The sequence below is a fragment of the Ochotona curzoniae genome, unplaced genomic scaffold, assembly GCF_017591425.1.
Source record: "Ochotona curzoniae isolate NIBS_2020 unplaced genomic scaffold, NIBS_Ocur_1.0 contig_3622, whole genome shotgun sequence".
Taxonomy (NCBI): domain Eukaryota; kingdom Metazoa; phylum Chordata; class Mammalia; order Lagomorpha; family Ochotonidae; genus Ochotona; species Ochotona curzoniae.
Genome location: NW_024465926.1, coordinates 25,975,975 through 25,989,996, shown reverse-complemented (window position 1 = coordinate 25,989,996; position 14,022 = coordinate 25,975,975).

Sequence of the window (14,022 nt, the reverse complement as noted above, 5' to 3'; positions counted from 1 at the left end):
GATCCTGGGCAGTAGCATCCCCACAAAGGGAAGTGGCTGTGGTCTCATTTTCTATAGCAGAAAGTGACCTGGTGGTAGAGAGAGGGGGCAGCTGGCAGTGCCTGGCCTCCTGGCTGTCTGGCAGGCCTCTTCCTCCCACCACCTTCTCTCTCCCACGCAGTAGAATCCTGGTAGGGCCACAGGGACCTGGATAAGGTGAGGGGCTCCCCTATCCAGATGCCTGGTGTTCTGGACGTGACCTTGGCATGGACTGGCCTGTTGCTGGGGGTCAGGGAGAAAGAAGCACTTCAAGATCATTGGAGGGGTTTCAAAACATGCTGAGTCCCATTTGGGAAGAGGCTTACTGGCAGTTCTGGGGTGCTTCCCAGGTGATCTCCTCCACAGCCAGGACCCCCCCCAGAGCCTTAGGTTTCTCCCAGTTGACCTCAGAGAGCTGGGAATCGCCTAACCTTAGTGGCAGTAAGGATCTCCCAAGGGGCATGGTCAGTGCAGATACCCAGGAACAAGTGACCAAAGTGCTGTCGCTGTTGGATTCCTGAGAAACCCCAGTGGCCAGGGCCTTGACATAAGTGGGGTAGAAGCCAGCGGCTGTGCCATCAGGGCATGTACATCAGTGTGGGAAGGCGGGCACCTGCCACACTAGGAACTCCCTAAAGACTCCTGCCCTGGGCCTGTGACTGCATGGCGGGACAAAACCGCAGGATTGCCCATGAACTTCCCACCCCTCCTCTCCTGCCATCAAACTGCAGGTGCCAAGAGAGCTCCGTGTAGTGAGATGCTGAGAGTCTTCTGGCCAGACGCTGCCCTCACCACTGTGACCCTGCTGTGGCCACCACAGGTCCCTGCGGCCTGGAGTTAGGGAGGTGTCAGGGGCTTCTAGAAAAGTGTTTCCCCCCCCCCCCAATCTTGCACTTGCTTTGGGACCCGTGGTCAAGGCTAGCTGTGGTGATCAGCTGCAGATACCAGCTGCCCTCTGCACTGATTCTAAGCTGCCACAGCTCCTAGAAATCACATTTAGGCACACCCTTCGGAGAGCCCTTCCCCAGCCCTGTATCCGGGGAGAGAGGTGGGCAGGGCAGAGTGCGACATCTGAGGCTTGGAGGAGCGTCAGGGTCCAGGGATGGGCAGCTGAAGGGAAGAGCAGTTCAGGACCCCTGGTCCATGGCTCAGTATGTCAAAGTGACAAGCAGAGTGGGGGGCCAAGGCTTGAAGGAACCCTAGACACGAAAAGATCACCTCTCCCCTCTCCCCGAGCTTTGCCCCTAAAATCCCTCTCTTGTAGGTGTAAAGGGGTCTTCAAAAGTTCATGGGAAATGCATATTATGAAGAAAACCATGCCCACATCTTGACAGGCTGTGCACCGAAAGAAATGTGTCTTATTCTGCTTTTCTGCAAACATTTTGGAGCCCCCTTGGATTCCTGACAGCAGAATTCTGAGTGCATTTACCAAAGTAGCTTTTCTTTTCTCAGTCTCCTCTTGGGAAGCAAGGTCTGGCATCCTGGAGTCTCCCTCCCCAAACCCTTGCCAGCTGACACGGGCAGGGGTGCCAATGGGACCCTGGGTCTGGAGGCTCCTTACATGGTGTACAGGACTGCTGGGATGGGCAAGGATCGCCCCTCGGGGCCTGGCACCTCCGGAGTGGTTAAGGAATGGAGAGACAGAGGGAGGAGGGATGGGGGAGGAGTAGCTCGCGTCCCTTCCTTTGGAATTCCACAAAGCGGTAACATTTCAAATGAAAGTTTGGAAAAGCAATATAGCGTCGCCAGCTTTTTAATTTTGCTAAATAAGAATTTTTTTTTTTTTAAAAAAAGAACTGCCGTTTCATACCGTTTACTAAAAAAGAAAAACAAACAAAAGAACAAGGGCATACTTTGTCTTTATATTAAAAGAAGAAGAAAATTCTGTCTGTGTTGTCTTGAAATTGTTGTGACTCCTGGAAGGCAGCGAGCATTTGGTCAAATGTTCATGGTGTTTTTGGACACACTGTTGTCCAAACAGATATTTCTTCTCCATCTCTGAAGTCCAGGCAGGCGCTCTGGGGCCTGTTCTGGTGTCTGAGGTCTTCAGCTGCTGGCTGGAAGACAGTGAGGTGAACTGGAAGCTGCCCTACCTGAGGAGAGGCCTGCCCAGGGCCTCGGTCACTGTCAGTCCCTGCAGAGGCCGTTCCAGCTGCAGTCAGAGCACCAGAGGCCCGGCCTCACCTGACCAGTGGTTGGCCTAGGGCTGTGTCTCTTGTGGGGGCATGGTGCAAGGGCTGGGTGGAGTCCAGCCCACCTCATCCAGAACCACCTTTCCTGAGAAGCTGCAGGGGTCTGGAGTGGGCCTCAGCTTCCCTTCTGCTCCCAACTCCCTCAGAACCTCCGTCAGACCCCTCTGATGTGGTCATCCATAGCACGGCCATCCACATGCCATGTGGTACCCAGAGTGTCAAAAATCCTCACTTTTTAAAGAAGATTTATTATTTAGTTAGTTATTTTTATTGGAAAGTCATATACAGAGAGGAGGAGAGACAGCGAGGAAGATCTTGCATCCGCTGACTCACTCCCCAAGCAGCCTCAATGGCTGGAGTGGAGTCAGGCCGATCCAAAGCCAGAAATCAGGAGCTTTCTCCAGGTCTCCCACGTGGGTGCAGGGTCCCAAGGCTTTGGGCCGTCCTTGACTGTTTTCCCAGGCCACAAGCAAGGAGCTGGATGGGAAACTGGGCTGCTGGGACACGAACAGGTACCCATGTGGGATCCCAACATGTGCAAGGGGAGAACTTTAGCCACTAGGCTACTGCACCGGGCCCAATCCTCACTTTTCAAACCTGAAGACTTTACCCCCAAATATGGAAACATCACTTCAGGTCCACCTGTACAGAGCTTAGCAGCTTCTGCCTCCTCAAAAGGGGGTCCCCTTCCACCTGCTCCCTTTACCTTCCCATGAGACTTTGCACTCATACCCACGCACAGCCCTGGAGCACCTAACCCTTGGGGCCAGCTATGCAGAGGGACGTCTGGGCAGGGAGCTTGGCTAATGGGGGCATTTTCAGTGGAGGCAGTTTCACAGGGAGGCCTTTGGGTCGGTCCTGCAGACTTGGCCACATGCTTCCTGGCGGTGGAGTAGTGCTGGCTGGAAGACCCTAGCGAAGAGTCACAGCCAAGGCCTGCCCTTGCCCTCGAGGACTCTGGCCTGATCTTTAAATCTCAGGCGTACCGAGATTGTAAATCAATCATTTCCCACTTCTGAAGCACTTCCTTATTGTAGTCACTGCTAAGCCTACTCACTGATAGAACAGCTTTGTACAGAAACCAAGCAAAGGCAGTCGCCACTCTCACATATAATGCATGGTAGAGTTAAACACCAGCCATACGCCCTGCCCCTGGGGACAAGCTGGTGGCCACACACTCCTCCCTTCCCTGGTGCCCACGGGCCTTGACAAGGACCCATAAAGACCAGCCCAATGTCCTCTTCACACAGCTGACTGGGCATCACAGAGAAGTCTCATCAAGCAAAGATGGGCAAGTGCTGAGTGGCAGCCTGCTGCACTCTGGCTTCTGGGGGGACTGCCTGGTGAGCCTCCTGCAAGCCTGTGGTGGACGCCTCAGCCGCCCATCCATACACAGCCTAGCTTTGTGGGTGTTTCTGTTGCAAGGCACCTGACTTCACTCTGCATCCTGTGCTCATTAACACGGAGCTCCATCCACAGCCCTGTAACTCAATCTGAAACAAAGCTCATTTGGCACAGGGGTGCACCTGTAAGGCAAGGCGCACCCCTCTCTCCTTAAGAACACTACCCAGCACTTCAGCATGGTGCCTGGACCCTTTTCAGCAGTGAAGTCATCAGCAGTAACAAAAAACAGCTCGGATGTGTTCCAGATGTGTCTGCCTAGGATGGAGTCCCACCTCCACCTCCTCTTCTGGCCCAGATTCCTGCTAATACACCTGGGATAATGACTCAGATCCTTGGGTCCCTGCCACTCCCGCAGGGGACTCGGATGGAGTGCATGTGTCCCAGCTTCGTCTTGACTTAGCTCTAGTGGGCATTTGGGGAGTGAAGCAGCAGACGGACAACCTTTTTCTCTGTCTCCCTCTCCCTGTCTTAATAAATAAATACATACATAATTTTTAAAAGAATCACGATGATATATTATGGATTAAACATGGAGTTTAGTGAGTAGGCAAACTCACACATCCAATATCTGTAAACAATGACGCTATGGGTAAGTCTACGTGCTCACGCCTCCCCCAGTGACTTGCTTCCTATCAGAGCTCTGCCTGGGGCCCCAAGGACCGTCCAGTAATCCCAAAGGCCCGGCAAAACCAGCAGCTTGCTCCTGGGCTCCCGCCCGGCCCCACCCAGCCCCAGCGGAGCCTTTGCAGATTGACTTTGTAAACTTGACAAGGAGCATCAAAGGATCCTGGAGCTGATCTCAGTCACATAGAAACTCTGCCTCTAGAGGGAGCCAGCTAGCAGGTATCTTCCTATCTGGTGGCGGCATGGCTGGCCTGGGGGCCTTGGGCTCCAGGCACAAGGGCCTTGGGGGACTCAGCAACCCTGGCCAGAGCCTCTCCAGATGCAGGGGCCCCCTTGCACACCATCCCTCAGACCGGCCACAGTTGCTGAGGTCACCTGATTCCATTTCCCCTTGACTCCATTCCTCAGGAGGTAGCATCTGATTGTGATTTGGCCCAGAGCTTCCTGGCCGGTAGATTCCAGCATGCTGCACCTGACCCCTTCCTCCCGCCCGCCTTCCCTCTCCATCCTCTCCCTCCTTCCCTGGAAGTCAGTCTCTGGGACATGAGCTTGCCAACTCTCCAACAGGACACTGGGGACACATGTGAGAAACTCTCCCCGAAGTCACGTGGAAGTGGGGACCTCAAGGATGCTGAGCAATTATTGGGGGTTTGGGGAGGAAGGACAGCTGATGCAAAGTCCCAGAGAGAGACTTTGGTGAGAGAGAGGCGGGGATGAACTGACAGCATGGCTTAGCAAAAGGCAAAAGGAGGAGGGGTGGGGAGAGCAGGGCCAGGGCAGGACCCACGGTCAGTGCAGAATGTGCTCACTGATCAGACAGGACATGACCCTGTGGCCACTGTATGCCCAATGATTGGGAGCAGTGGTCTGCAGAGCGGGCACTGGTTGCGGGCTCCTGCTCTGAATTGACAGATGGGAAGTCGTTTACAACCTTCTAGTCCATAGAAATCTCCGGATCCACAGCAGCTTCCCTGCCGGTGAACCTTGGAGGCAGGTGGGGAGAGAACGCAAAGAAAAATTGGAAAGAGCCGTGGGGAGAGAAGGAGGCCCTCTGGGTGGTGATGCTTGCCGCAGGGGCACTTGGAAAGGCCTGAGAAGGAAGGCAGTCTGGACTCCGGTCCCCTGGCTGGGCAACAGGAAGGCAGCAAGGCCTGACATGGGCTTACATGTGGGGGGTTGGAGCAGGCCCAATGTTCCCACCCTGGGCTGGGACCTTTGAAGTCGGTGTGGCCCAGTGGGGAGCAGGCCTGTGTGGAGCTGAGCTGCTCAGGGGGGCGGGGGCAGGGGCCAGGGGGCGGCCGCCACTCTATTAGGCATGCTCAAGCAAAAAGAGAGGCAAATCCAATGATAATGTACATCTGTTTCAGGGAATTTATAAGCTTTGAACATTTTTTATGGGCAGATAAGTGGGTCCTTTTCTTACCATAACTTAGAACTTCAAAGCTGAGTGTGTGGATAATGCAAATTGCTGAAATGTGAGAATTTTTTTTTTCTCCCCTACAAAGAGGTTTCCGAAAAAGACAAGGAAGCAAAAGAGAGGGGGGAGAGGGGGGAGGGAGGAGAGAGAGAAAGAACACAGGCTAATTGATGCCACAGTCTTTTATGTACATGGCAAACATGGGACAGAAATTGATTTTTATGAAATACGAAATTAATGGGAGAGACACGGAGTGGAAGAGGCAGCTGCAGGGCAGGTGCAGAGGCCGGGACTGGAGCCAGGCGGGTGGGCCCAGGCTGCGGGTCAGAGCTGGACATACGGCAGCCCCCTTGTAGGAGGCCTTACCCTTGCTTGGGAAGACAAGACTGACACCCTCACCTGTGACAATGACACAGGATCCCTGAGAGCTAGTAATGTCCATTCAGGGCAGGACAGGGCACCTGGAATAAGGCTGGATGGGACAGGCATGGGGGTGGTGGTGGGGCTGGGTCCAGGGGTTTCCCATCTGCCCCCTCTGAATGAGATCCTGCTGGAGGCTGGACTAGCCAGCCAGGCCCTGGCAGGACTGAACGTGGAGTTTCTGTTGGTTACAGTGGAGGAAGCATCCTGCCCCATGCCAGGTCGGGGAGGAGGTGGAGGGCTCCCAGGGCTTGGTCATTCTCCTGGAAACCCCCAAGGAGGCCTGCAGGGCTTGGGGCAGGTGTCCTGGAGATGGGGAGGGGGCAGTGTACAGGCTCTTCTGGCAAACCCCCAAGAACGCCATGGAGACTCTATAGTGGTGGCCTCTGCCAGCATCCCGGGCAGGTCCACGCTTGCCTGCACCCCACGAAGCCCTCATTTTACTCCGTGCTGGAGCCACCTCCTCCTGGGTTGCACTGTGGCCCCTTGAAGGTGACAGAACCTGTTCTTGTCCTCCATCCTCCTCACAGCCCCTCTTGGTTATGCCCCATGCAGCAGCGCCCTGGCGACCCCTCACTCCCTCCCCTCCACTTCCTGCTTCTTCACCAGCACTTGTGCTGCTCTCCACCCACCACCCTCACCTCCATCTCCTCCCCCTTTCCGCCTCACCCATCTGACAAAAGCAGCTCTGAATAAAAGCAGAGTGGTGCCAACCAATGGCCCTGGCGTCAGATGAATGCCTTCACCATCAAATGGTCCCTGGCTTTCTTTTCTTTTTAAAAGACTCATTTATTTATTTGCAGGGCAGAACAGCAGAGAGAGAAGGAGTGGAGACCTCCCACCTGCTGGTTCACTCCCCAGATAAATGCAACAGCCATGGCTGGCCCAGGCTGCAGCCAGCAGTGGCAGACTCCATCCAGGACTCCCATGTTGGGGCAGGGACCAGGCAGTTGGCCAATCCCTGGCTGCCTCCCAGGCACGTTTGCTGGGAGCTGTAGCAGAAGTGTGGAGTAGCCACCAGGCAGTGAGGGTACCCAGATCTGGGATGGGAGTGGCCTAACCTGCTGTGTCATAGCACCTGTCCCACCACTGGCCTTCTTGTCCCCCAGCCTCTCGGCACGGCAACAGCCACTGTTCTTGACTTGGTGGCTGATTTTTCCTGCTGTTGACCATATCTTCCTCCATGACCAGGCTGCTCATGGCTCTTCTCATTTTCCCTGTAAAACCAGGATCTCTGGTTTTATATAAAAGAATAAAGACTATAGATTTCAGACTTATTTGCAGCTGACTCCTGGTCAGTTGTAGGTGTCCTGGAGGCAGAACTGGGGTCAAAGACAGCTGGTTGACAACCCATCACCATCTCTCTTCTTCTCTTCTTCTTGTCTTCTGTGCGGAAAGCAAATATGATGGCTGGAATTCTAGCCACCATTCTGGACTATGAGGACAAAGCTATAATTCCTTACAGATGGTGAAGGGGCTGGAAGAAGCCTGTGTCTGTGAGGGCTATTCCAAACTTGGACATCTACAAACACACTGTTCTGTGGGGGAGGAAACCAACTTCTTGTCTGAATCACTCCCCACTCGCAGCCAATGTTAGGAAATTGTTTTCCTAACACCGAGCCCCGCAGGACTTGCTCCAGTCTCTCTCAGCTACTCTTGGCAGCTGTCTGCCTGAGTCTTTAAAAATGGTGGCATTGAACCTGAGCAGGAGGGCCTCTGTGCTGTCTCTGCAGCTTCCTGAGACTCTACAATTATTTCAAAATTAAAAAAAAGTTTTATTTAAGAGCTGGCATCGCGGCACAGCATTAACCTGTCACTTGTGCCAGCACCCACTGATTCAAGTCCAGGCTGTTTCCACTTCCGGTCTAGCCCCCTGCTGATGCACTTTAACTAGCACTTCTAGTGGGAGCACCTGGAGCTGGACAAGGGGGACAGCCACAGCTGGCCTCTGGGTCTGCTGAGAAGCCACAGCAAGCCCATATGAGACGAAAGAACTGTTTGGGCATTGAAAGCACCACCTGCCTAACCAACTCGGCAGTCCAAGGAGGCAGGTTTGTGGTCATGGCCATTTTCCAGATGAAGATGGCCATGCCCAGAGCATACGCAATTTTTTTTTAAAGATTTCTTTTATTGGAAAGGCAGATATAAAGAGAGGAGAGACAGAGAGGAAGATTTTTCCGTCCGATGATTCACTCCCCAAGTGAGCGCAACAGCCGATGCTATGTCGATCCGAAGCCAGGAGCCTCTTCCAGGTCTCCCACATGGGTGCAGGGTCCCAAAGCCTTGGGCCATCCTCGACTGCTTTCCCGGGCCACAGGCAGGGAGCTGGATGGGAAGCGGGGCTGTCGGGATTAGAACCGGCGTCCATATGGGATCCCGGGCGTGCAAGGCGAGAACCTTAACCACTGCGCCACCGCGCCAGGCCCAGAGCATACGCAATTTGTCTAAGGCATCCAATCAGGTGCAAAGGCTTGTGCCTGGTGTCATTCTCCCCGCCTTCTTAGAAACTCCTGACCCCTCAGGAAGCAGGGAGTTGGGGCTGTTGCAGTGGCTCAACAGGCTAATCCTCTACCTGCAGCCTTGGCATCCCATATGGGGGCTACCTCATGTCCTGACTGCTCCACTTTCATCCAGCTCCCTGCTTGTGGCCTGGGAAAGCAGTACAGAATGGCTCAAGTCCTTGGGCTGCTGCACCCACGTGGGAGACCTGGAAGAAACTCCTGGCTCCTGGCTTTGGATCGGCGCAGTTCTGGCCATTGTGGCCGTTTAGACAGTGAATCAGCTGGTGGGACATCTCTGTGTCTCTCCTTCTCTTTGTAAATCTGCCTTTCCATTAAAAATAAATAAATCTTATACAAAAGAGAAGAAAAGAAGAGAAAGAAGCAGGGTAAGTTATGTTATATGTCACATCTACTTCCATCCCATTGGCCAAAGCAAGTCAGATAGCTAAGCCCCAAAGCAGTTGGGTAGAGGAGCCTGCTCCAGGGCTATTGAGGAGAGAAAGGATACAGAAGGAGCCCTGGACAGCAACGCTGCCCATCACAGGACAGATGCAGGGTGAGGCCTAGTCCTTAAAGGGTCGGATGAGCTGAATCAGCAGCTCAGTTTTGCTGCTTACTTGCTACTCTGCAGTCCCGAAGAAATGACTTCCCGGGCCCGGTGCAGTAGCCTAGCAGCTAAAGTCCTCACCTTGCATATGCTAGGATCCCCTATGGGCGCCGTTCCAATCCTGGCAGCCCCGCTTCCTATCCAGCTCCCTGCTTGTGACCTGGGAAAGGATGGCCCAAAGCCATGGGACCCTGCATCCGCGTGAGACCCAGAAGAGGCTCCAGGCTCTTGGCTTTGGATTGGTGCAGCTTCAACTGTTGCGGCTGCTTGGGGAGTGAATCGTCAGACGGAAGATCTTCCTCTCTGTCTCTCCTCCTCTATGTGTAGCTGACTTTCCAATAAAAATGAATAAATCTTTAGTTTGTCCATCTCTGCATTGGGGTTATAATGCTATCAGCCATCTGCTAGAGTGAGCTGCACGGCAGCCAGCAGGCAGCACGAGGGCTGGCCAGGGCACCCAGGGATGCAGAAAGTAGCCATGACCCCTCTGCCAGCTCCTCCCAGCATACACTACGTTAGTGTCCACCTGCAGCTGGTCTCAGAGCCAGGAACCTTGGTTCTTGCTTCATTGGCCTCCAGACCCCATGCCTGCTCCACCAACCCTGCAGACAATCCTAGCAGTCCTCAGGGGGTTCCAGGCTCCTGGTGGGGTATGTGTGTGTGAGAAGGGGAGAGGGGTTGGTGACAGCTGGAGGACCAGCAGGCCTGTCCATAGGCCTGTCCTCTCCCCTCCCCCCAAACCTCCACGTGTGGGTATTTTCAGATGCAAGCATTGGAAGAGAGGGAAGGCAACTCCATGATAGAACAGTCGAGGAGATTAATAAAGGATCATTTTGCTGATCTGAAAACTATAATTAATAGGCATTCATTGTGAATTCAGAAGTCTAGCATGGTGCCTTGGGCTCCGAAGCTGCCGTTGTCGACGAACACAATGACACTGTGAGTGTCGCGTCATAGGCAGGGCCCAGATGTTGCCAAAAGCCCCCTAACAAGAGCTTTGCGAGGGGCTGCAGGGATGATAAAAGAAGCCACTTGCTGCTTTGCCCCTCCTTGAACGGCAGGCTGAGACGGCTCTTATCACGTGTGCTTTCATCTTTGGTTAAACAGCATATGGCCTGGCTGATTAAAACCCCCTCCTGGTTTGCCTCAGCCACTCGGGATCAAGTTTCTCCTGGTGACCGTGGTGGCCTTTCCCTGGGTAGCTTGTTCTCAGCATCTGCATGTGCAGCGTGGACAGGGGGCAGGAGGTGGGGCAGCCGCTGCGGCATGAGGCACCTGACACCTTGGAGGTCAGATTGGGCTGGCTCGGGGCACCGTGCTGGCTCAGTGCCAGGCTCAGCTGACCTTAACTGTGGCAGGGAGGCTGGCCTCACACCCCCTGCTTCTTGCAGGAGGCTTAGAGGTTTCAGGGAAGCGCAGCAGGGCCTGTCCACCCAGGGAGGAAGAGTGGCCAAAAAGAAGTTCTGGATCAGAGGACGCAGTGTGCCCGGGGCTAACTCAGTCCTCAGTGGTAGGGGAATGAGGGAGTCCCCAGGGGACAGCCAAGTGGCCACAACCCTGACCGTGTGCAGCAGGGGTAGCAGACGAGTCTATCTATCGCCTAGCTCCCAATACGTCCCACCCCTTGCAGCCATCTGGGGCCCTTGAGTGGGTGCAGGCATGGGAGAGCCAAGCAGTTTTCTCCCAGGTCAGCCTGCCCCTGAAGCCTCAGGCTCTGCTGCAGGGGAGAAACAGCCGGGTTGGCTGAGCCTGAGAAGCACCAAGCATCCGGCACATCCTCTGCCTTCAGATGCAGTGATCTGCCAAACCCTGCCGCACCTGGGCAGTCCCAGGCAGAGGGACAGACCCCAAGGCCAGAAAGGGAAGCTGGGGGGGGTGGGGGAGGTGGCAGATGCAAAGGTGCTGTAAGACCCCAGCTTGTCTGGCTCAAGGTCACTGGGTTCACCCCTGCCTCTGACTCCCCTCCTCTCTGTGGGCCTGGCCAGACAGCCGCTCTGTGGGATGCCAACGTGGAGAGGGATCTCCAGGGAGAGGCCTGGGGATCAGTGTCCCCAGGGGCAGAGTCTGCCTTTGGCTTCACCTCTGGGCAGATGTCACTCATACAAGTGCCTGTCTCAGGCTTGCTCAAGGTCCCTCAGCCACCTGGAGGCCTAGTGTTAATCTCGCACCCGGAGTTTCTGATTTGGGGATGAGCTGGAGTGAGGTTGGAAATGTGCATTTCTAGAGTACGCTCAGATGACACTGTGCCAACAGCTCCTGGCCCATATGCCTACCCCCAAAGCCGGCAGGAAAGGTGTCCTACCTCAGGCTGCTTCTCCTGGTTCGAAGTGGGTCCCCTGCCCACTGAAGAGCCAGCTGTTGTGGTCAACAATGTAGCCAGAGCTGGGAGTACCAGCCAGTCCCACCCCGCCCCCAGCAGCCTGGTTACCTCAACGCAGAAGTGGGATGCTCTTCCCCAGGACAAGGGGAGATGCAGACAGGGTCCCATCTGTTGATGACGTCAACGACCAGCATCAAGTCATCACCCTGCCTGCAGGCCCTCCTTTCCCCTTCTCTCTGTGCCCACCAAGCCCTCCCCATGCCCGCCCACAGAGCCTCCTGGCCCAGATGCCCAGTGGGATTAGGTTTCCTCCACAGCGAAAGGCAGCGGGCGGCCACTGTGCTTGCTCCTTGGTGTCTCCCATCAGGGGAAACACCTTTTGTCTCCTTTTGTCACCCATCAGGAGAACAAGCAATCCCTTTGATCTCAGCAAAAGGAGGAGCTGTGTCTCAAACATGGTCTTGAAACAGAAAGGGGCCAAGCCAGAATGAGGGGCTCTCAACACGGAAACTTCATTTCAGGTGCTGATTCCTTCCAGGAAGCCTGGGGTTTTACAAGGAAACCTGAGATAGGGGATGGGTCCCCAGGGGACTTGGGAGGAAGAGCTTTCCTGAAGCCCAGTCTGGGAAGTGGTCAGCTGGCAGAGGGAGCACTGGGCTGTGAGTCAAGAGGACAGGGTCACTGCGGGCCCCCTGTACAGGACTTCTGGCTGGGTCTCGGCCCTCACTGTCCACCACAGGGCTCTGAGCAGCACTGGAGCCTCCTGCATGGCTCCATCTAGCAGCATCTGCCTGGCTCTCACAGAGACCCCCTGTGCCTGTGCTAACTTAGCAAGGGACCTCCCTGTCACTGCCACAGACAAAAAATACAGGGGCCTAATAAGCAAGGAAGGCATGTAAAACAGACCCAGGGGAGAGTGACAGTCAGGACTGGGGATGGTGCAGGTGGAGGGCAGCAAGGGAGGCTGGGAGCAGCATGGGGGGGGAACTGGCGGTGATGAAGGGGCTGTCTGTGCCAGCCCTGTTCCTTACAGGCAGTGGAGGAGAAGGGGCTCAGGGCTTAAGGGGAGGGTATTGCTGAGGGGGCAAGGAGAGTGGGCTGTGGCTCCAGTCTACACTAGCCTGACCAGGATGAGCCTGGCGCTCCCATGTAAGTAACAATGACCTGACTACTTGAGCCATTGTTGGCTGCGTCCACGGGCATGCATTGGCAGGGGACTGGAATGGGGAGCAGAGCTGTGACTGGTCCTGGGTGTGTCCTCATTCCAGCCCACCCCTGTGGTTTGAAGTTGCATGAATGAGTTGGAGAAGACAGGCCAAGAGCTGGGGGAAGATGTTCTAGGTGTCAAGGAGAGAGCTGATGGGCCTTGGGCCAGGGTGGAACCCAGGAGGTGTGAAGAAGGGTCCAGTGGGGTCAAACTGACAGGTGGGGGCATACCGAAAGGAGGAAGCTGATGACCTGCAGGTGGATCCAAGGCCTGAATCTACTTGGCCACCCACAAGTATGGATCCAGGCCACAGACCCCTGCTCACTACCTGACAGCGAAAGGCTATGGATGGAGAAGACTGGACAGCACACCATGGGGCAAGAACTTGGCTTCTGGGCATTCGGTTCAGGAAGCTGTCACTGGCTCAGTTCTATTCCACGGAGTTCCAGAAAGTCAGGTCGGTAGTTGTCCTGTGCTTCTCAGCGTGGGCTGAGTCATGTTCCGTGAAACTACACATTCCCGTCCTAACCCTGTGTCTACGACCTTGTTTGGAACTGGGGTCCTTGAAGATGTAACAAGTTAAGGTGAGGTCACCCTGGAGTGGGTGATCCCCATGAGAGGTGGGTCACTTGCAATCAGCAGGGATGGATGAGAGGCAGGGAATGGGACCCAGACACACATACAAATGAGAAGGTCACGTGAAGACAGAAGCAGGAACTGGAGTGATGCAGCTGCAAGCTGAGGGGCGTCAGGACGGCAGGAGGTCACCGGAAGCTATCCGAGAACTGGGAAGACTTCCCAAACAACTCAGAGGGGGCGTGGCACCACCCTCACCTCCACCCCAGGCTCCCGGCCTGCAGCACTTGCTTCAAGCTGCCAATCAGTGAGGGTTTGTGAGGGCTGCCCAAGACATAAGGGTAGAATGGACAGAGACATGGGCTCGTCAGAGGTACGTGGGAGCTCCAGGCTCATCCCGGTCAGGAAGCTGGGGCTAGGGGCTGGGCTGGGGTAGCCACTGCTCCAGCCCACATGAACCAAGGAGAACGAGTGAGCACCGTCTCCAGAGAGCCAGGCAGGCTCTGCCCTGATGCATGGAATGTTCTGGAGTATGCATCTTGTCCCATCTGCAGATAGCTGGGAGGGAGAGAAGGTTAGGAGCACAGCGGTCCCGGGAAGTGGTTGCCGGGCAAGGGAGCCAGGTAGAGGGAGGGGAATCAAGGAAGGTGCTGGCAGGGTCCCGTCATATCCCAAGTTAACATGATGATGCTGTAAATAGGACTCCAGCGTTCACCGAGTAAGGGATGCTCCCCTA